The sequence below is a fragment of the Monodon monoceros genome, unplaced genomic scaffold, assembly GCF_005190385.1.
Source record: "Monodon monoceros isolate NGI ecotype Baffin Bay Population unplaced genomic scaffold, NGI_Narwhal_1 Super_Scaffold_14, whole genome shotgun sequence".
Lineage (NCBI taxonomy): Eukaryota > Metazoa > Chordata > Mammalia > Artiodactyla > Monodontidae > Monodon > Monodon monoceros.
In genome coordinates this window covers 52,211,588-52,232,501 of record NW_021703770.1, presented here as the reverse complement: position 1 = coordinate 52,232,501, position 20,914 = coordinate 52,211,588, and the positions used below count along the sequence as shown (strand labels likewise).

The 20,914-nt window shown below is 43.0% G+C and overlaps 1 protein-coding gene across 3 annotated transcripts in view; it reads right to left on the bottom strand.

The window, feature by feature from the left end:
• PAG1 (phosphoprotein membrane anchor with glycosphingolipid microdomains 1) overlaps positions 1–19,393 on the bottom strand; it is a 136,715-nt gene extending 117,322 nt beyond the window's left edge. Inside the window, exon 1 of one of the 3 annotated variants that reach the window (XM_029222896.1) lies at positions 19,243–19,393. The gene's annotated coding sequence lies outside the window, so the exon portion shown is untranslated. The remainder of the gene's footprint in view (positions 1–19,242) is intronic. The other 2 variants (XM_029222898.1, XM_029222895.1) reach the window with 2 other exon arrangements.
• Between the last annotated feature and the right edge of the window lie 1,521 nt (positions 19,394–20,914).

The following is a 20,914-nucleotide window of genomic DNA, read 5'->3' as shown; positions in this document are numbered from 1 at the left end:
CACAAAATGCTTTCACTATAGTCACAGAGCCGAAGTCTCTCCCCACTTTACAAATCCACTGTTCTTTAAACTGCAGTTAAAGCTTTGCTTTTCTTTTCACTTCAAGATTGTCACTGAGGTTCCTCTTTTGCTTACAGACAAATGCGGGCAGGTGGGGGGGACGTTTTGATTTCACAATACGATGATGCCTTGTCTTGTATGTTAGACCCCCAGAGGTGGCCCTAAGCCCGCCTCCCGCCATTAATGATGGAAATGAGACTAACCCCCAGCAACAAGCAACAAAATGTCCCTTTGGGAAAACCTGTGACAATCATGCTGGGGCCTGTAAAGGCCAGCCTTTCCTCTGCCAATTCTGCAGGACATAAGAGTCAGGCTTCAAGGGAGACAGAGCCCCTTCCTCGCTTCCAGGAAGCTCATTCAAGCTGGGCTCATGCCCGAGGCAGGCAATTCACGACTGGGGTCCAGCGTGGGTGGTGGCTGACATCCTAGTAGATGTTAGTCTACAGCTCACAGCCGTCCTGCCCTTGCCTGCTGCAGGGGCCCAACAGAGGGGGCGTGGCAGTGCAGAGGGGGGCACCCTGCTCTGGGAGAATTTTTTTCTTGCTCTCTTTTCATGTTCCTCCTCTCTACATATTTCCCAGAGGCAAGGGTGTGTTATGAGCCGAGTTGTGTTTCCCCAAGATTCATATGTTGATAGTCCTAATTCCCAGTACCCCACAGTGTGACCGTATTTGGAAATATGGCCTTTGAAGAGGTAACTAAGTTAAAATGAGGTCATTAGGGTGGGCCCTAATCTAATCTGACGAGTGTCCTTATACTAAGAGGCGATGAGGACACACAGACAGACATCAGGGACGCACGTGCCCAGAGGGACAATGTTGTGAAGAGGCATCCAGGGTACAACCATGTGCAAGTAGAGAAGAGGCCTCAGAGGAAACCAACCCGGCTGGCACGTTGGTCTTGGACTTCCAGCCTCCAGAACTGTGAGGATATAAATTTCTGCTGTTCAAGCCATCCAGTCTGTGGTATTTTGTTACGGAACCCTAAAAAACTAAAAATACAAGATGCCTTCCTTCCTCAAAGTCAGGTCAACCTAAACTTTATTATGAGATTAAATCTCCAGATAAATAACGTTCAGTACCCTATCATCAGAAGAAAATAAAGCTGGAAGCTTCTTCACACTAGATGGGGGCAGGCGGATAATTTATTTAAGTCAATGTGTTTTCAAGCCAGCTTTTACAGAAGATTTCTAATTAGCAGTGTGCTTTTCACGCAGCAACCCTCCTCCATCTCTTCAGTATCATTTTCACAACTCTTGGTTCAAGAGCCACTTAAGAAATAAATGATTCATGGCAACTGAAAGCACGATAATTTTCTGTGAGGCATGATGGTTGGGTTTCTAGGTCTATGAGGTGATTAAAAACTGCTACCCCTTAAACCTCTTAACTTCTTTTATGGAAAAAAGGCAAAAAGAGACCCAGAAAGACCGATGAAGATCAAATCTCGCCTTTGTAATATACATCCCCCCCCCACCCCAGGACTTAAAATTCTACCCTTAAGAAAGAAAATTACACTTTTCCTTCAGAAAAGCCAGACATTTCTGGTTCTGTTCCAAGATGAGATGTATCAAGTCCTAGGTGTGAGAGAAGGCCATGTTCATTCATGAGACGGATTAACCCACAAAGGATTTCTGAATTCTGCAGAGCTGTTCTTCCCATCTTCACGCAGGCAGGACTGGCTACAAAAGGGGGCAGATCACTTTGCCAGTCAAAACATGCACCAGCGGTGTGATCTCGGGCCAGATGCTTAATCACACAGCCTGTTTCCTAATCTGTAACCCAGGGAGCACACGATCCATTTACAGGGTTGCTGTGAGAGTTACATGGGATATTCAGGTAAGCACCATCCTCAGACACAATATTTCTCAAAAATCAGTCCATGGACTCCATGCTTAAAAGCTGGAGGCTTAATGAAGTCTTGGGTCCCACTTCACGTCACTAGACCAGGTTGGGGTCTGGAAATCAGCACTTTGAACACGCATTTTAACAAGTGAATTAAGGCCGTGAGGCCCAATCTGAGTCAGGACAGAGGGCAGAAGAGGAGCCCAAGAACAGCGTTTTAGCATCAAGTCAGCAGGCTGCCCGCTCTGTTCTCAGCAGGTACCCTGGCTCCAGGATCCGGGCTCCAGCCCGAGGCATCAGCATCCCTGTCCTCGTTCTGGTTCACCTTTTGTCCTGCTCTGAAGTGATCTTCCTAAAATACAAACCTGGCTAGGCTGCTCCCTGCTCCGGAGCGGCCCCACTGCAACTCTCTGCCCTCCTTCTGGTCTCCTCCGACTGCCTGAGTCTGCTCTGGCCAGGCTGGTCTCTGAATTCCGGCCAGCTCTGCTTGCTTTGCTCACATTTCAGCCTAAATGGCACCTCTTCCAGGGCGCCCTCCCTAACTGCCCGGTCACTCCCAGTAATATTAATACATTCCACTTTTCTGCCTAGAACTTAATACCTGCTGATATTCCCTTGTTTGTGTGGTTGTCTCCTCCCACTAGAAAGAGTAGATACAGCTTGTTTGTTGCTCTATCCACTGCCTATCATGGTGCGTGGAACACAGAAAGAACTCAATAAACACGTGCTGAATGGATGAACATGTTAATGAATCACTGGCCTGCACTGCCAGCCTTGGCAAGGCTCTCACACTGTATGCAGGAGGCTGACAGAAGAGTTGCATTTTTACATGGAAGCAGACAACTGCGGTACAGTTTGCATTATACAGTATCTGTGCTCAGGGGAAAGTGTTACAGAAATACAATTTCTATAAACTGATCCCGTTAAAGAAAGCTGGCATTTAAATCATTCCTATATCTTCATAGTGGTTTGTAAAGTGAAGCATTTCTTTTTTCTTTCTCACAGCTGAATTTTCCAAAAATTTTACGAGAAGCCCTTAAAACAGTTAGCTGTGCGTACTTGTTATCAATGCCAAAATCACCTCACTTACATTTTCCTATTTACTGATACAAATAAAAGTATTGTCATTGTCTTTGGAACAAAATATCCCTTAACAAGAAAGCAGTAGGGTCCAGGGAGTACTGTAAACCCACTCATGTTATAACTGTTCTCAGCTCCTTTAGAAACTGTGGGACAATGGAGCACATCCAAAGGCTCTTGGGCGCTGTTCTCGGGAAAATGGATGTGCATTGGGACCACAGAACGTCTAGAAAAGAGGCATTATAAAGAGAGCTTTTATAAAGAAAGCTATTCAAATGCATTTCTGTCCAACTCCTGGACTCATTATTGTGTAAGGAAAGATTTCAGAGACCCATAGGTACATTAAGAATAAAAGAAAACTATGAATAGATGACAGTTCCATTTTAGTACTGGCTTCCCCTCTCCCACTAATTCAGAAAAATTATATTCTATACAATCGTTTCCCAGCAAAGACCCTGCCACCCATCTTTCTCGCAAAGGAAGGGCGAAGTGAAAATCTCCACTTGGGAACTTTAATTGGTTCTCCTGCGTGTGTCATTGTGGGGAGTGAGATGCAAAGGAACTAGGAGCAGATGAGGCGGGAGGGCGCCTGGCTTCGGGTTACAGAGAGTTACAAAAAGGAAAAAGGAAAATAGTTGGTTGCAAGGCTGGAAGCGAAATTATGAAAGGAAAATCAGACCCCTGGGTGCAGCCCCATGAGGAGATAAGTACAGGCTTCACCCGAAATGGTTTCTGGCCTGCTGGGGACACATGGCCACCCAGGATTTATGGATGAGAACACAGTCCCAGAGGGAGAAGTTGTCACACCAGCCGGGAGGCTGTAGGTGCCACTTAACAGAAACCCACGCCCCTGAGCTGAAACTGAACGTAAAGCAAGGGATGAGGGAGTCTTTAAAAATATATATATTTTTAAATTGACATATAGTTGATTTACAGTGTTGGATTAATTTCTGCTGTACAGCAAAGTGATTCAGTTATACATATATATACATTCATTTTCATATTCTCTTCCATTATGGTTTATCACAGGATATTGAATATAGTTCTCTGCTCTACAGTAGGACCTTGTTGTTTATCCATTCTATCTATGGATACAAAAGCTTACATCTGCTAACCCCAAACTCCCCCTCCATCCCTTCCCCAACTCCCTCCCGCTTGGCAACCAAACTTCCCTCCTGGTCCTTCTACAATGGCTAATTACCCTTAACAACAGACAGGTGTCCTGCCCTCCACAATGGTGGTTCTAAGTGATGGCTGCATCCCCTGGGGGAGCTTTCAAGCACCACCAAGGCAGAGCCCCCACCCTCCACCCCCAAGGGTATGTTAATCAGAATCACTGGGGGCAGGCCCTGGGCGTCAGGAAGCAGTAGACCTCCCCAGGCGATGCTTTTTGCAGCCAGTGTGGAGAACCATTGCTCTAAAGGCAGCAGGAGAGAAAGAAGGAGAGAGACAAGATAAGAGGGATCAGAGGGTCCACCCCAACAGAGGGGGTCAGCATCCCTGCAGCACGAAGAGGGTGAGGGCCTATTTAAAGGAGGAAGAAAGTGCAGCAGTAACAAGGTGGGGCCCCTGTATGCTGTCAGCCCTTTGACAACAGGAAATGTGGTAACAACCAGAAATGTATGAAAACTCAGGGAAGGCGCCTGGCGAGAGAAGACAGACTTGTCCTGGCAAAACCAAGCCAGGACAAGTTGAGCTATTTAAGTTGGGAGATACGAGAGAAGATGAATCTTGGTTGTAAAACCTGGGAGGAGACTGTCTGCTGAAGCTGGAGTAGGAGGTGGGTGTCAACCAAGACACCCCAGAATGAAGGCTACACTAGAAAAAGCGGGCTGTGTACTTCCATTACCAAACGGCAATGATTCAACACCTTTGCACATTGATGGTTCCCCTATAGATAGAAACGTTGGCGTCACACTAGAAACAAGAACTTAAAAAAAAAAAAACAAAAAAAGAGGTAGCGAATAATAGCATGTTCCTGAGTGCCTACTACCTTTGCCTCACATTGCCCTTTAAGAATTTAGTACTGCCTGGACGAGGTTTTGAGTCTTCAAAAGGCAAAATTCTTGGATGTCCCTATAAATTTTTTTTCTGATGCCAGTGCAATACTGCACTCTTTTTCTTATTTGCAGAAATTGGGTCCCCTTGCTCGTAAATGGGCCCTACAGTCTGTAGTACATTCTGCCTAAGGAACGCTGCCATAAGGACATGCACACTCACAGGCCACAAAAGGAAATTTACACATTGATTGAAATACTCAATACTCATTCTACAGCTCCCAGGGAGCGCCACGGGAAGGTCAGCTAAAACCCACTGCCACACAGTTACAGCTGCACCACTGGAATCTGGAAATTAGCATGGATGTGAAATTCATGATTAAAAGACTAACAAGGTTAGCTAAATGCCATTAGGCAAATTATATAAGATTATGTAAGATTTTTGAACAATTTGGAACAAGTCTGAAATGTCTTGCTTTGGACGGGTGTCCTCCTTCTAAGCTGTGAGCCCAGTAAATACCCTCTTGTCATTTTCTTCATGTCTATCTTTCTTGAATTCTAAATATCTTTATCTCAAGAGAATTGACTCTAGTGGGCTCCCTACCCTGGTTTTTCTCTCTTCCTATAGCTGTTCAGTCTCACTGCCCATAATTTTGTGATGGGTGTGAAGGTCACCAAGCATGAGTCTGGGGCTACCTGGAATGATAGCTACCATTGTTGCCTTTGGATTTTTCTTCGAGGACATCTTTTTTGACCCCCAAAAGCTATCTTCATCATCCAGAGTCCTGGGCCTGGGGGGGCTGGACTAGATGGACATGGCTATACTCCAGCAGGGAGGTGAAACCACAAACCATAAGAGAATAAGGATCTGGCTGGCGATAACAAATCCATACCTGACCTTCATCCACAAAAACTGAACAGCTAACTTGGCATTTTGTCAAGTCTGATGGGAAGTTAATGATGTGAAAAAAAGACAAGTATACCCATGGCTAAGCTGTATGAAGCGCGTATGTGGCAGAGGACATTGGGTGGGGAGGTGCTGAAAAGAGGATGGGACAATTATTTGAAATGTAATATCCTGGGATACACTGCGACAGGTTCATAAACCTTTATCCACAATTTTGAAATGCAAAACTCTGTGAAAACAGTTTCTTTGTTACTTTGCTACCAAACGAATTTGTTCCAAACCCTGACCTGAGCTGACAGGACTTTTTCTGTCCAGCTAAATGTGAATATTCATCTACTTTGTTCCAGAAATGACTGTGTTTCCTGAGTCCCATGGGAGTATTACATAACCTACAGTATACAATCTGCATTCCCTTTCTAAAAGCTGGATTCTAAAAGACATTTAGCCCCAAGGGGTTTGGCTACATACAACTGTTGCTGACCTGCATACAACTCCCAAACAGGTGAGTTCTCCAGATTTAATCCTTCCACCGTTTTCCCACATCATGAAGGTGTTTCCCTGACCTCAGCTTTTCAATGATTTCTACAACATTATTTTAGTAGACAGATTCACAGGGAACAAAACAGGACAAAGCTGAAAAACAGGCATACCACATACGATTTCACATATGCCGCCTTAAACACACGTGCTCATCCTTTCCTTTGTCACATTTTTCACTGTATCAGTCTGGGAGTTCTGATACTGAGTGTACCCAATCCTGTACCATAGCATGTGTATGGTATGGGTAATATGAAAAACAGAAACGTGATGCTGATCTTCAAAAAGAAGATATCAAACTACATTTTAACTGTAAAAATTAGTATTCCAAATGATATGTCCATAGATTTGCCTTTTAGCAAATGGACACAGAAAGTGAGGCAGAAAAGAGAAAAAGATGGAAAGATTAGTGCTTGCCTGGGGCTGGCAATGAAAACACAGAATGACCACAAACGGGCACAAGGGATCTTTCTGGGGTGATGGAAAAGCCCTAAAACTGAATTGTGATGGTAGTCCCATAACTCTGCAAGTTTACTACAAATCTGTGAATTGTACACTTAAAAGAGGAGACTTTTATGGCATGTAAGTTATACCTCAGTGAAGATGTGAAAAAACTAATATCCTAAATTTCTAAAGTAACACTTTTTATGTCCACGCCTCATCTTTTTTCCTGATGTTTCAAATTAATACCAGTTCAAATAGGGGGAGAAGGGTGCAATAAATTGGACCCATTCCTGATCATGAAGGGAAAAGGAAAAATCTTGCTCCCAAATGACTAATTTTACATCTAGACAGAGAAGATGAGTTCTTCCAGATATTCCCCTATATTTAGCAAATGAAATAGAAATTATTTCTATTTTAACATGCCACACATGCCTCTCTAATTACAGCATGCATCACATCAAACAGTAGTATTTTGTTTACCACTCATCTTGCAAAGATAGTGGAAACTCCTAAGGACGATGCCAGTCTTCACAGTATTTTCAGGACCTAGGAGGTATTCAATATATGATTATATTGAATGCATGGATCTCTTCACCAGAACCATTGAACACATTTCCATTTGCTTGAACAATATAAAGCAAATTAAAAAGACATTCCTTACTTTCCAGATCAGGGCTTCTCAATCACAGCGCTACTGACATTTTGGCCCTGATAATTCTTCCCTGTGGAGGGCTGTGCATTGTAGGACGTGTAACAGCAACCCTGGCCTCTACTCATTCACTAGATGTCATTAGTAGCCCTCACGTCCCTACACCCTACCCTTGTCCAACAGCTGTGACAACCAAAAATGTCTTGAGACACTGCCACATGTCCTCTGGGTAGCAAAGTCACCCTTCGTGGAGAACTGTAGCTTTAAATAGAAAGAGTATATGACAGATCAGATCAAACTGTTGTGTTCGTGTTTCAACAGTGCTTTTCATGTTATCACTTCCTAAAGCTAGCGAGAACATCAAGACAGAAAAAGCATAAACCTAGCAAATGATGTTCCTCTGACCACAGGCCTTGGCCTATAATGGGGAGAAGAAAAGAAGTTCTTTCTACTCTCCTTGTAACTGTGGAGATGCAAAAGACTTGTTTTGATCCCAGGCTGACAGGTTTCAGGGTATGCGGAGCTGCGAAAATCCGTAAGAGATGGGTCCAAATGTCAAGTGGCCTATGGCTGTAAGACAGTAATAAAAGCAGCATGTTCAGTGCCAGCACTGGGCTGTTTATTATGAACTGTATCTAGGAGAACAATTTTGAAAATGCTACTGAATATTTAATAAAAGAAAAGATCTATAATAATTCAGGTCCTGACCAGCTGCTATTAGTAAAGCACTAAGCCAGTTGGAACCTAAAGGTTAAGAACTGTGGTGACAGAAACTATTAAATTAAGTGTAAGTTTAATACTTCAGGGTTTTATTTTTCTCAGCAACCACAGTGTTTAGCAATCCTCTTCAATACACCCTGGCACAAAATCTGAAAAGCTATTATCCATATTGTCTGTTTTTAATGAGTCTCCGGACTTTTTAGTGTCAATTCTTACTTTGGAAATATTGGGAATTTCATGCTGATGTTAAAAGTTCAAGATGTACATTTTGGGCAAAATGACTGTTATATAATACAGCAAAGAAAAAAATATTCTTAACATTACCTGAATATGCTTACATATTTATCAAGATGCGTAATACTTTACTGCAAAGCATCATTATTTTTTATTCAGGAAAAGAAAGGAGTACGTGCCTAACCTCAACACTAACAATTTAGGTGCTACAAATGACATCATTGTAGGTTTCAGCCACTTCTGTGTTTATCAGTCTATTGCATATAAGAAAGAGCTACGGTGGACAGTTTACCTGTCAATTCCTAACATTTGAAAAGGAAGCATATCTTTTAAAATCACGTTTGTAAAAATATTTATATTTTTCTCTGCATGCCTATTGCTAAACATAAGCAGGTTTAGGACTCTGAGATATTAAGCATATAATTCCTAAATCCACTAAGAGAAAGAATGTACACAATATGCAAAAGCCCTCTATTCAGTCAAGCCATAACTGTACATATAATTATGGTATTCAAATCAGATTACTAATTTAGGCGTGTTCTATCATGTCAAGTATACATTAACATAAGAAAAGTCAGAATAAAACTGAATGGGGGGCTTCCCTGGTGGCGCAGTGGTTGAGAGTCTGCCTGCTAACGCAGGGGACACGGGTTCGAGCCCTGGTCTGGGAGGATCCCACATGCCGCGGAGCAACTAAGCCCGTGAGCCACAACTACCGAGCCTGCGCGTCTGGAGCCTGTGCTCCGTAACAAGAGAGGCCGCGATAGTGAGAGGCCCGCGCACCGCAATGCGCGATGAAGAGTGGCCCCCGCTTGCCACAACTAGAGAAAGCCGTTGCACAGAAACGAAGACCCAACACAGCAAAAATAAATAAATAAATGAATAAACTCCTACCCACCCCCCCCAAAAAAAAACTGAACGGGAAGAAAAAAGAGGTAAAGAAAATTTAATTACTCTTTTTAGAAAATGAAAACTCCTAGCACATAATATTAAAATATATACTTACGGAAAGATTAGTGGGAAATGCAGCTTAATTATTCCTGTTGGTGGTGAGTAGTAAATACAGTAGTGTCCAATCGCCCCAACAGGATGCTAACTCTGTGCCCTGGATTATCATATTTGCATTTGGATGAAACTGGGACACATGAGGCATGAAATGGCCAAATTAACTTTCATTTTACTTCATTTAAATTTCCTCACATACTTTATAAATATAAAATACAATAAAATCACATATAAAACCATACTATTTTATATTGTTATTTAAATTCTCATATGCCTATACTGTAATTTCTCAACTACAATGGACTATGCTACTACAGTACGCCATGTGTAATGATAATTACTAAAGCTAAGATAGTTGCCTAACATTTTTATAAATCTTTAAAAACTTTATAAGCCTATGGTTATTTAAAAAAATCAGCATTAATAACAAAAGATCAACCAACTGAATGTCACAAATGCATAAGCCCTTTTGGATTCAGTTTTTTTCCACTGAAGCTAAAATGTAAAATTGGCACCGTGAAGCTTGAAATTGAGATTTAAAGATAAACACTGGTAGCAGCATTTTGCTGCTTGCTAGAAATTGCTTTCATCTGGAAATTGCCATTTAGCAAGGCTCATAGATATTTTTTATGAAATAAAAAGATGTAGCATCATAAACTTTTCAAACAGCCATAAAATTCCATGTACATTTCATGATTCTGACACTTCTGTATATTAATAGTTAATATCTGCTTTAACAGTAGCAAAATTAGGTAAATCATAATTTTAGAATATCAGAAGCCAAAATACAAGTTGTAAAACTAAAATAAGCTCTTTCGATTTATCCTGCATCATTTTACGCTGCGTAAGAAAAAGACAAATGCTTTAATACTTCGGCATTAAATAGGGAACATGATAGCTGCTTTGGCAAGATAAAGCAAGCTACATCACTTAATGTATTTGGAGAATTCAGGAATGATATTATAAAAGGAAAACCAATACTTTAAACTTAATCTGGCTGACTTATTTCACATACACGCACACATATATGTACACACAAAACGCTTCTCACCTACAACAGCCATTGCAACAATTGAAAAATAAATTTCCTTTGTATCACAGACAGCAAGTCTGACTACAATGATTTTACAGTTTAAAATGTTGAATCCTTTCATAACTTAGATGCTTTTTTAAAGCTTTTAAGATAATGAAAGAAAAAGATGTTCATCTGTGAAAAAAGCTTTCCCCCAGTCTGACTTAATGGCATACATTTGCATGAAGAACCTGTGGCCCATCAAATATAAAGACTGCGGCCAAAGCAGTTTACACTATTAGTGTTTTGAGCAGACTAATTAAAAATCTCTTAAATATTCCACACCCTAATTTTTCTTTAGTAGCTATTCATGAGGACACAGGCAACATGATGGAGTGGCAAGAAGCCAGAATTTGAAATCAGAACGCCTTATTTGGGGTCCTAGGAGCTCTACCATTCACTAGCTGTGTTATTTCCATGCAGTCATCCTAACCCTGCATCTCAGTTTCCTCATCTCTGCAATGGGAGTAATTCCACCTTTAGGTCAAAATTAAAGGATGAAACAAGTGAGGACTGAAAATGCATGATATTAACTAAAACACATGGTAATTATTTCCACCATCCCCCCAAATACTCCAGCTTGTCTATAACTTAATGATGCCTGTTTTTATAAGACAAGTGAAAATTACAGGAAACTGTACTTGATATATCTCAAATAAACCAACAAGCCAAAAGGCTCATTAGTAACTCTAACAAGATTGGTTCACAGGTCCAAACCCTCCACAGATGCTGTGGCCATGATAAAAGCTTCGATTTTGTAAACTGTCAAATAATGTGTCATTATCACTATCCCTTTCGGTGTGCTCATTCATGAATACAGTGAGACATGCCTGTTATGGAGAACCAAGCACTTCATGTGCCAAGAAAGTGATTCTTTCATTCTTCCCACTTTCCCAAGTGGCCCTGTCCTGCTGTCAACGAAGGAGAAAAATGAAAGGAAAGCAAAACAAGAAACGACAATGCTATCCTATAAGCAGCTTGAGGTTGAGGGTCATGCTTTATTCGTGATTTTATTGATTTCTTTCCTTTACCCCACTCCCCATCCACATTCCACATAGTAGGTCTTCATACTTATTGACAGGAACTAAAAGCTATATGAGAAAGAGCCACTGTCATCTGTGTAGATGCAAGCAAGGAAACAGTCAGACCTGTCCTTTTGCTCTCTGCCTTTTCTTTCTATTTCATTCCTTTGGTCACACGGCTCCCGTTCGTTCCCTCTGGCTTCTGCCACTTTGTGTCCAAGCACTTGTCAAAAACTTCCCTCACTTAATCTTACTATCCCATCTCCCTTTCTTCTGCCTGCCACCTTGGCCTTCGTCATTTTTTTCATTCTACGCACCCTCCCAGGCAGATCACAACCTCAACAACTTCAAATACACGGAAGACTTGCAAACTTTTATCTCCAGCTCAGCCTCTGTCTTGAATTCCAGAACCGCAGGCTTGTGCAACTGTCAACTGAATCTCAAGCCCTGGGTGCCCCTCTTGTGCCTCACATCACACGAATCCACCCCTGAATTCGTCACCTTCCCCTGCATACTGCACCATTCTCTGTATTCACTATCATGGCCAATGGCACATCTGTCCTTTCAATCACTCAAGCCACAGCCCTGGGGAGTCATCCATCCCTAAACTCACCATCCCCTCCCTGCTTCTCCTCTCCTTCTCCGATCCCCCCACCTTGATCAGTCTGTTCAGACCTTAAAATCCACACTAGGATTCAACAGCTTTTTTCCACAACTGCTTTTTTCCACACCACCATCCTCACATCCCAACCATTCTTTACAACACACCCAGAGTGATCCTTCTAAAAGAAAGACCTGAATTCATCTGAACCAAATATGGCCCACAAGACCCTTCCCGAAGTGGTTCCAGCCTCTACTTTCCATTTCCAGCTTCACCTACTGCCCCTGATGAGTACCAGTCTCGGGAAAGTACCAGCTATTCCACAGACGTGCCACCCTCTTCAGCTCCTTCATTGTGTTCTCCCTGGTCCCTCTGCTCAGAATGATTTTTGCCAGCCCATTCCCACCCTCAGCTGCCTGGTCCCCTCCAACTCACCCTTCCAGACTCAGATCCTGCCCTGCTTAAGGGAAAGTCATCTCTTTGGAGTCAGGCACCCCTGAGGGAGCCCAGCATCTTTTAGGCACTGGTTCCAACTGCTGTTAAGCGTCTTTTCCCTCCTAAGACTGAGATTCTTGAGGAAAGTGAAAGGAATCCTCTTATGTCTGAGGTTTCATCATCCAACACTATGCCTGGTATATGGATATATATCTGGTGAATGCATGAATGAGTAAATATCACTCCAACTAAATTTGACTCAAACACTGCCAAGCTTCTAGTGATTGATTATGTGTGAATGAGAGGTTCAGAGCTCTCTTTACAAGGTGCCATGGAAAATACCACAAGGCCACTCCGGTTGCAATTCCCAAGTGCTGAATACAGAAGTTGCGGTGTTCTTGTGTGTAGCCACGTTACAGATTGGGTTTTTTATAGTTTAAGAAAATTTGTCTTGTGTGGTTTTATTGCCTCTGACCTATAGCATGAGCTGCTTCAACATTAAAGTTTCCCAGTAGCTTCAGCAGGTTCAACCACGTGGGGGTGATGGAGGAAGGAGTTCGGGTGGAGGTGAAAGGCCAGAGTGAGTGGAAGCAACATTAACAGCAATGACTGAGTCACAAATACAGCGAGACTTGAACCCCAAGGACCTATATGAACACCCTTCATTCCTCACAAAACAAATTCACAGAAAGGCTTCCATATGCAACCTTGGGGCTCCCTGAAGACTGAAATGACAGATGCAGCAATGCTGACTAGTCACACCTTTTGGTACTTTCAGAAAATCAATTGAAACTGATTACTTACAAATGAATAGGAGATATGATATGCGGGGACTGGGTCCTGTGAAATTGAAGAGGAAAGTACAAGGCTGCTATTGATCAATTAAAACACTTTTTTTTAGAAAAACCTGCCTACTCCATAAGGTTCATAGGGTTTCAAGTGCTCCGTAGTTTAAGTAAAGGCCCCCCAATCAGGCCAAATTTCCCTGTCCTCTGCCATAAAATCCACACTTAGAAAATTGAATTTTTCGTAAGTTTTTAATCACTCACAGGCTTGAAAATTATACAGTCCTATAAAACCAAGAAGGGGGAGTGGGTGAGACATTAACATGATATACCGAAATACTATAACAACGACAACAACAAAAATAATAACTCAAAACCCAAGGGATATGAAGAACTTTTTTTAAGTGGGTTTTTTAAATTGTTTTATTTTGGAAAAGTGTTTCTTACAAAAGGGCAGCTGCACAATACAGAGACCTCTGCAACAAACGTTGGCTCCAGTGTGAAATCAGGAAAAAATAGAGGAGGTGGGGCTCAGGGAAACGGTTTTGAAAATATTACATGTTGGTTTTTAAATTCTGCCCTTTCCCTCTGCATTTAGAGTGGAGTTAGACTCGGATGCAGACACAGAAGATGTGACACAATTTTCCTTTTCTGAGACAACACGCTTGCACTTCGCTTGTGAGACATACTTGTTCATTTACTTTTAAAACCATCAGTTCATCGTGAACAACACATGACACTGCTGTAGTCATACTCGCTGCTGATTAAATCATTTTTGATTTAAGTTTTTCGAAATCACCTAAGAAAATCTCAGGTTGCTACACTTCTCTCTTCGATGAGAATGACGCAAGTATGTGACATCAAACACAAAATCTGCACGCCTTTCCACTGTGTCCCACGATCACTGGAAGGCTTTATGCTTCCTATTTCACAATGCTAACATGGGGGTTTCTTTTCTGAGCTCATTGCATGAACTAAGCTGTAAATTCTTCCTCAGTAAAGATCTGGAAGACGGTGGGCATGGACCTTTCCACCATCCCCTTAGCTCTATCCTAGGGTCACTGTGGGGAGAACATGAGATAGTATAGGATTATTTTGAGACGCACAATAGAGGATATCTATATGACACAGCTGAACCATAAGAAGGCCCCCAAATTGGATGCAGTAGAATGCCAGGCCTCATCAGACTCCTGGCCTCCACTCTTCACTCAAAAACACACTAGTGTTATCTTGGAAAGTGCTCTGACCTTTCTAGGCCTCAGTTTCCCCTTGTGCAATAAAGGATAACAAAGTAACCACACAACGTCACTGATTAAAGTAAATATTGTATGTACAGTTCTTAGCATGGCAGCCAGCCCACGGTAAGGGCTCTGTGTTAGCTATTCATTCCATCCAGTAAGGATGTGGCAGATAAATCATACTCGGAGCTGTCTTTCCCCACACCCAACCCTCGCCCTCAAATTCAGCAACGTCCCAGCCTTGCGGGACTGTCTCTGCCATGTTGCACATGAACAGCTTGCTTGTAGAACCAAGACTTAGTATAACCTCCAACAAGTTTCTCCCGGATGTATGAGGCAAGAGCTCTAGAAATACAATCAGCCCCAGACTCCCCAAGCCCAAAGGGAAGATAATTCAAAACAGTAGAGATAACTGGGGAGACTAAATGGTCTTCATTCACTTTATCCATATTAAAATTAGCTTGCATTTCTTGTATGTCTTCTGACAGCAAGGATAGCTAGATGTCAGAGGCAAGCTATTTGGCGATTTAGAGGTAAGCCAATAAATAGTTAACATAGACAAAAAAATAAAACTGAACTATGTAAATTCTAAAGAGTGAGTTAAAAGTAAATTATGGACCCAGGTCGAGTCACAAAAGTGATTGAGGAAGATTTTTACTACAGAATGCCCCAGAGCAGAGGAGCATTTGAAATGTAGGTAAAAGCACTTGAAAGAGTAAAAAGGAATATTTGTACTCTGACAAGGAGAGCTAAAACTGCAGAAAGACTCAGTTGATGGCAAGGACTCTATCTGGCACCCTCCTGGAAGCTCACACCCAGAGACTTTTGATTTGACTTTTTTTTAATTGAGATGTAATTGACATATAACACTATTCATTTCAGGTGTACAACATAATGAATCAACATTTGTATATATTGCAAAATGATCACCATGATGAGTAGTTAACATCTGTCACCTCACATAGTTACAACTTTTTTTTCTAGTGATGAGAACTTTTAAGATCTACTCTCTTAGCAACTTTCAAATATGCAATCCAGTATTATTAACTATAATCAACATGTTATACAGAGAGTTTTGACTTAAAAAAAAAACCAATTAGAACATCTGTATTGAAGTACCTTACAGTGGTAGGATACCAGGTTTCTTTAAATATTAAATCAGTCTGTAAGCTGTCTGTGGCATATGTGCCCTTTACAGAAATTAGATTTTTTATATCTAGAAAACAGAGTAAATATTTACCAAGGGCCAGAATACTATGTAGATCTGGATGATAATCTAAGAAAGCCACAGGAAAAAAGCCTTTCAATCATTCCCAACTTTCGGAAGTGAAAAGTTTGACAGGCTGTGGACCAGACTTTTAACAAAGTAGAGTCCATGGGGGGTTGGTTCCAGGACCCGTGAAGATACCAGAATCAGTGGATGCTCAAGTTCCTCATATAAAATAGCATTATATTTGCATAGAACCTTAAAGTACATTCTCCCACATACTTTAAATCATCTCTAGACTACTTATAATACCTAATACAGTGTAAATGCCATGGAAACAGTAAATATGTAAATGCTACAATATGTAAATAGCTGCTGGAGCAAAGCAAATCGAATTTTGCTTTTTGGAACTTTCTGGAATTAAAAAATATATATTTTTAAAACCCGAGGTTAGTTGAATCCACAGATGTGGAACCAGAGGATACGGAAGGTGAACTGGACTGCTCACACAAGACCCCTAAAACTGCTTCCCACCACACTGGTACTAAGGCCCAGAGGAAGCATGCTTATTTAATACGAAATGTAAATTATTTCCATTTCTGAATATACAGTACAGTATGTTGCACAGTGCAGGGCCTCTCTGCCCCAGGGGTGCTCTCCAGCTGGGACTGAATTCATGCTCACAGATGATGCTGATTGTGGATCGATGGATGACCTGCTTGCGGTGGTTCCCTAAGCTGTGTGGATCCTGCAGCTTACATCTGCGGGCGGAAACAAACCCAGGAGTGCTGTCCTCCAGCGGGAACCGTGGGAAGGGTAACATACCATTTTCTTTTTCTCAATTCTCTGAATATGTGAATAGGGAAGTGAAAAGCAATGGAATCCACTTCAAACCGAAGGAGAAAACTCATTTCACCGGCTGGCATCTCTACCATGTGCTAATGTAGGCAAGCTTTTAAACAATAATTATGATAATAATAATAGCTCCCAGTCATGGAGAACTATCTTGTGAGCTAAGCACTTTGCATACTTTACTGCTTAAAGTAAATTTCCTCATCTGTAAATTAAAGATAATAACGCACCCATTTTATTATGTCATTATGAGGATTCAAGGAGAAGAGATGGAAAAAGCAGTTTGCAAATTGAGGCAGCAGGGCCAAAAAGGACAGGGTTTGAAAGAGACAGACATGGGTTAAAATCGTAACTGTGATTTCTACTATTTGATCTTGTTGAGTTCCAGTTTCCTTTTCTCCAAAGTGGAGATGAAGCTACCCATCTTGGAGAGGAATTGAAAGAGACATTAGGTCAAACACCAGCTGGTGTCTGCATTACCAGGAGGTATTCAATAAATACTCATACCCTCTCTCCTATTATACATGTGAACTGCTTCTGTTAACCTCCATCAGCAGCCATTCAATGTCCACAGAATCCAAAGATGCATTTCCTTTCCTAACAATAATTTTACTCAGTTTAATAAGCCAGACACTGGTTCAGTAGCTTTAAATCTATGAACTCACTTAATCCTCACCACAATCCAGAGAGATAGGTAACTGTTATCCCCATTTTACAGACAAAGACACTGAGGCACAGAGTTTAGGTAACTTGCCCAGATTCAAACAGATGGTACCCAAGCTGCCAGCATGGCTCCCTAGTCTGTCCTCCTAACCATGATGTGACAGTGCATCATGTTAGGAGGGGGTCAACCTGTTTGTGCTTCCATGCTCAGATGTAATCTCTTCTAGAGATGAGCAATGGCTGCTCTCACCAAGTACAAAGTGTTGACTATCTTTTCAACTGTTGAAATTACATTTTGTGTATTTTCTTAGAATTCCTTAAAAAAAACTATGATATGTTTTTAAATGAGGTGCCTATAACTAGTTCATCTTGTTCCATGTGCTAGAATGCTATAAATAAATGTGCTTCTTTTTCTAAAGAGTACCTAAATAAATCCTACATCAAAACACAACCCTGAGTTTTGATTTAAACGTTTATTACAAGTCCACATTAAAAAAGATATATTAGGGCAGTCAATGTTATCTGTTTTATTAAACTAATGACTTCTATACCAAAGAATTGGAATATTCTCCTTATTTCTAATATTCACTGTCTTAACAGTCATAGCAGTACTGTATGGTATTTCAAAGTACTCCTTTTACAAATTTAATCAACTCAAATATTAAACATCAATGATGATAATCTATTGCTCTGCTTAAAAGGAATCTCTAGGGGACAGACGAGAGAAAGGTTAAAGAATTCTAGAATTCTATCCTTCAAAGTAGGGCAGGGCAGCTACCTATAAATCATGCTCTTTGTTTATTAAGATAATTAAGCCTATCAGTACACTTAACTTTCAGACTCAACAATTGTCTGGCATGAACCATTTCCACTTTTTCTAAAACAAAGGGGATGTGTTCAAAGGGGTCCTCTGCAAGCTCTCTGTACAATGCATGCTATTTTAAAACATGATTTATGTGTCTAATTCCTGGAGCTGCCTTGAAAAATATACTGGGGTTTTCCTTGCACATTCCCTATTAGGAGAAGACACTCCAATTTGAAGAGTGCACTCCGTTTCAGACTGCAGAGCGCTATATCATGTCAACATTTTCATTAAATACGTTCAAGCTAGACCTTAAACAAATGGAATGGAGAGCCACAGCTGCAGCCACTGCAGAGAGACAGTTATCCTGCCGGGAGGCTTACATAAGAGGTGGAGGACAGTAAGGGTGAAACCCAAGTGTCATCGTCTGAACACTATTGCTTTGAGACTTGCTCACATTCTTAAAGCGTATGAAATCATACACGCTGAGCGGGTTTCTCATTTTATTTGCCTTATAGCACAGAACTCTAGGTTGACATATAAGTTGTCTTTCCCTAAAAGACTGGTCTCCAATTACAACTTCTGCCTAGGGGAAGAGAAAAGTGGGATGCGCGGGAAGCCTGGAGGCCTGAGAGGGAATGACTTAGCCCCCATCCCCAAAGATCTATCGCATCCAGGAATATTACTAGAGTCATTCCCTTGAGGACTTGCGATGGAGGTGACAGGACCCCCCTAACCCCCCCCAGCCCCCCCCCCGCGCGCGCACACACACACACACACACACACACACACACACACACACACAGTCAAAGGGCTTGGAATGTGCAATCAGCAGCAGGCAAAATGCCCTCAGAGCACCTGTCCTCTCACAGCATTTCCGTCTGGCACGTTCAGCAGAGGCTGGAGCCAGTTCTCCCGGGACTGCTTCCTCTCCCCGCGTGCCCTGTCCGCGGCTTCGCACCCTCAACTCCCCAAGCTGGAGCCCTGCTAACAAGAGGTGCCATCCCCAGCTTCCCACGACGTGAAGATAACAAAAACGAACCTCCCCTTCCCGTGGCGCCCTCCAACTTCAAAAACTACAGTCAACTTACTGGGACGCAGGCGACAGGGAGCCTTCGGGGGGGACCGCACTCCCGCTGCGCACAGAGCGCCGCGGCCCCGCACCGCCCGGGCGGCGGCGGGTGCGGGGCGAGGTGCTGCCGCTCTGCACCAGCCGCCTTGGCTCCGCGGTGCCAAGCGCGGCGGCGGCGGCGACGACAGAGGTTGCACCCGGCCGCGCGGTCCCGAGCGCTGCAGCTGCCGCCCGCCCCGGAGTGCGGCGCTTCGAGCCTCTGGTGCGTGTCTCCGGCTCCGAGGGAATCGGGGCTCAACAAGGAAGGCGGCCAGGGAAAAGCCGAGGCGCTGTAGCGGGGAGAGCTGCCAGCCCGCTCCCAGGCGATCGATCACATCGCAGCCGCGCCGACAAGCGAGCGGGAAGGCAGGCACGCGCCGCACTCGGCACTCGCCGCCGCGCCGCGGAGAATGACAACCGCCGAGGCAGTGCAGCCGTGCGGGGCGCGGGACGCGAGTGCGCATGAGCCCGGCCCTCTGCGGCACGTCACGGGGGAGGGCGGGGCGGGGAGGGGGCGAGGCGGGCGGGGCCGGGTCGGGGCGCGGGGCGGACCCGGGTGCGATGCCCCGCTCCTTCGTGGGAAGGTACCGGAAGTCTCCCGCCTGGGGTTCGGTGAACCTTAAGCTGTGTGGTTGAACTTGTTTGTCTCCAGAGTCCATTGTCTCTGAAAAATCACTGTTTAATCTAAGCGATCCATAGGGCCCCTGGCAAGCCTACAAAAGCCAATTTAACTCAGGTTATAGTTTAACCTTAAAAAGCTGGGATTTAGGGGACAATGTACCTTGGCTGTACATTAAAGTAACTTACGGAACTAGTAAGAGCCTTTTTGCCCCGTCCGCACCCCAGAATCCAGAATAGTAAGTGCATGAGAATCTCTAGATGGGGCCCAGGTATCATTAGGTTGTAAAGCTTCCCAGGTGACACCAAGGTACAGTAGAGCTTCTCAAAGGTGTGACAGAATCTTCTAGGGATTTTGTCAAAATGCTGGTTCTGATTCAGTAGGTTTGGGCACTACGGGGCGATTCTTCATTTCTAACAAGCTCTCAGATGATGTCAGTGCTGCAGGTCCAGACCACCCTATCTTGGCTACTGGAAGTGTGGTCTAGAGTCCGGAGTAGAGCTTCTGGTCTGTGTGAGAATCACCCGAGTAGCTTTCTGAAAATGCAGAGCATATTCACGGGCCCTATCTACAGTGGTTATTGTTCAGCGGCTGGGCAAAGGTGGGTCTCTGGAATTCCATTCCTAAGGAGCACTCTCGATGAGTCTGATATAGGGGTTGTTTGAACCAAACTTCAGGATATTAGACCAGCAGCTAGGAGTTGGGAATAGACCTTTGCAGTGAGAAGCACCAAGCCGGGTATTGAACTCAAGACATCTGACTGCAAGTCCAACTCCAATTGGTGCTTTATCTCACTAGTCCAAATTTTTTACAATTATTATGCATTACTTTACTTAGTAGGAAAAATATATAAATCATGTTAAACACACACACAACACACACACTGTATTCCTTACACGTATCATTAAAGGAGACTTAAATCTGGCCTGGGAAGAAGGCTGATCAGGAGGGGAGGTATGGGAGTAGGGAGCAAAGTGATGGAGTAAGAGATGTTAGATGGCCTGTTCCATAGTGCATTGCAGAGGGAAGGCTG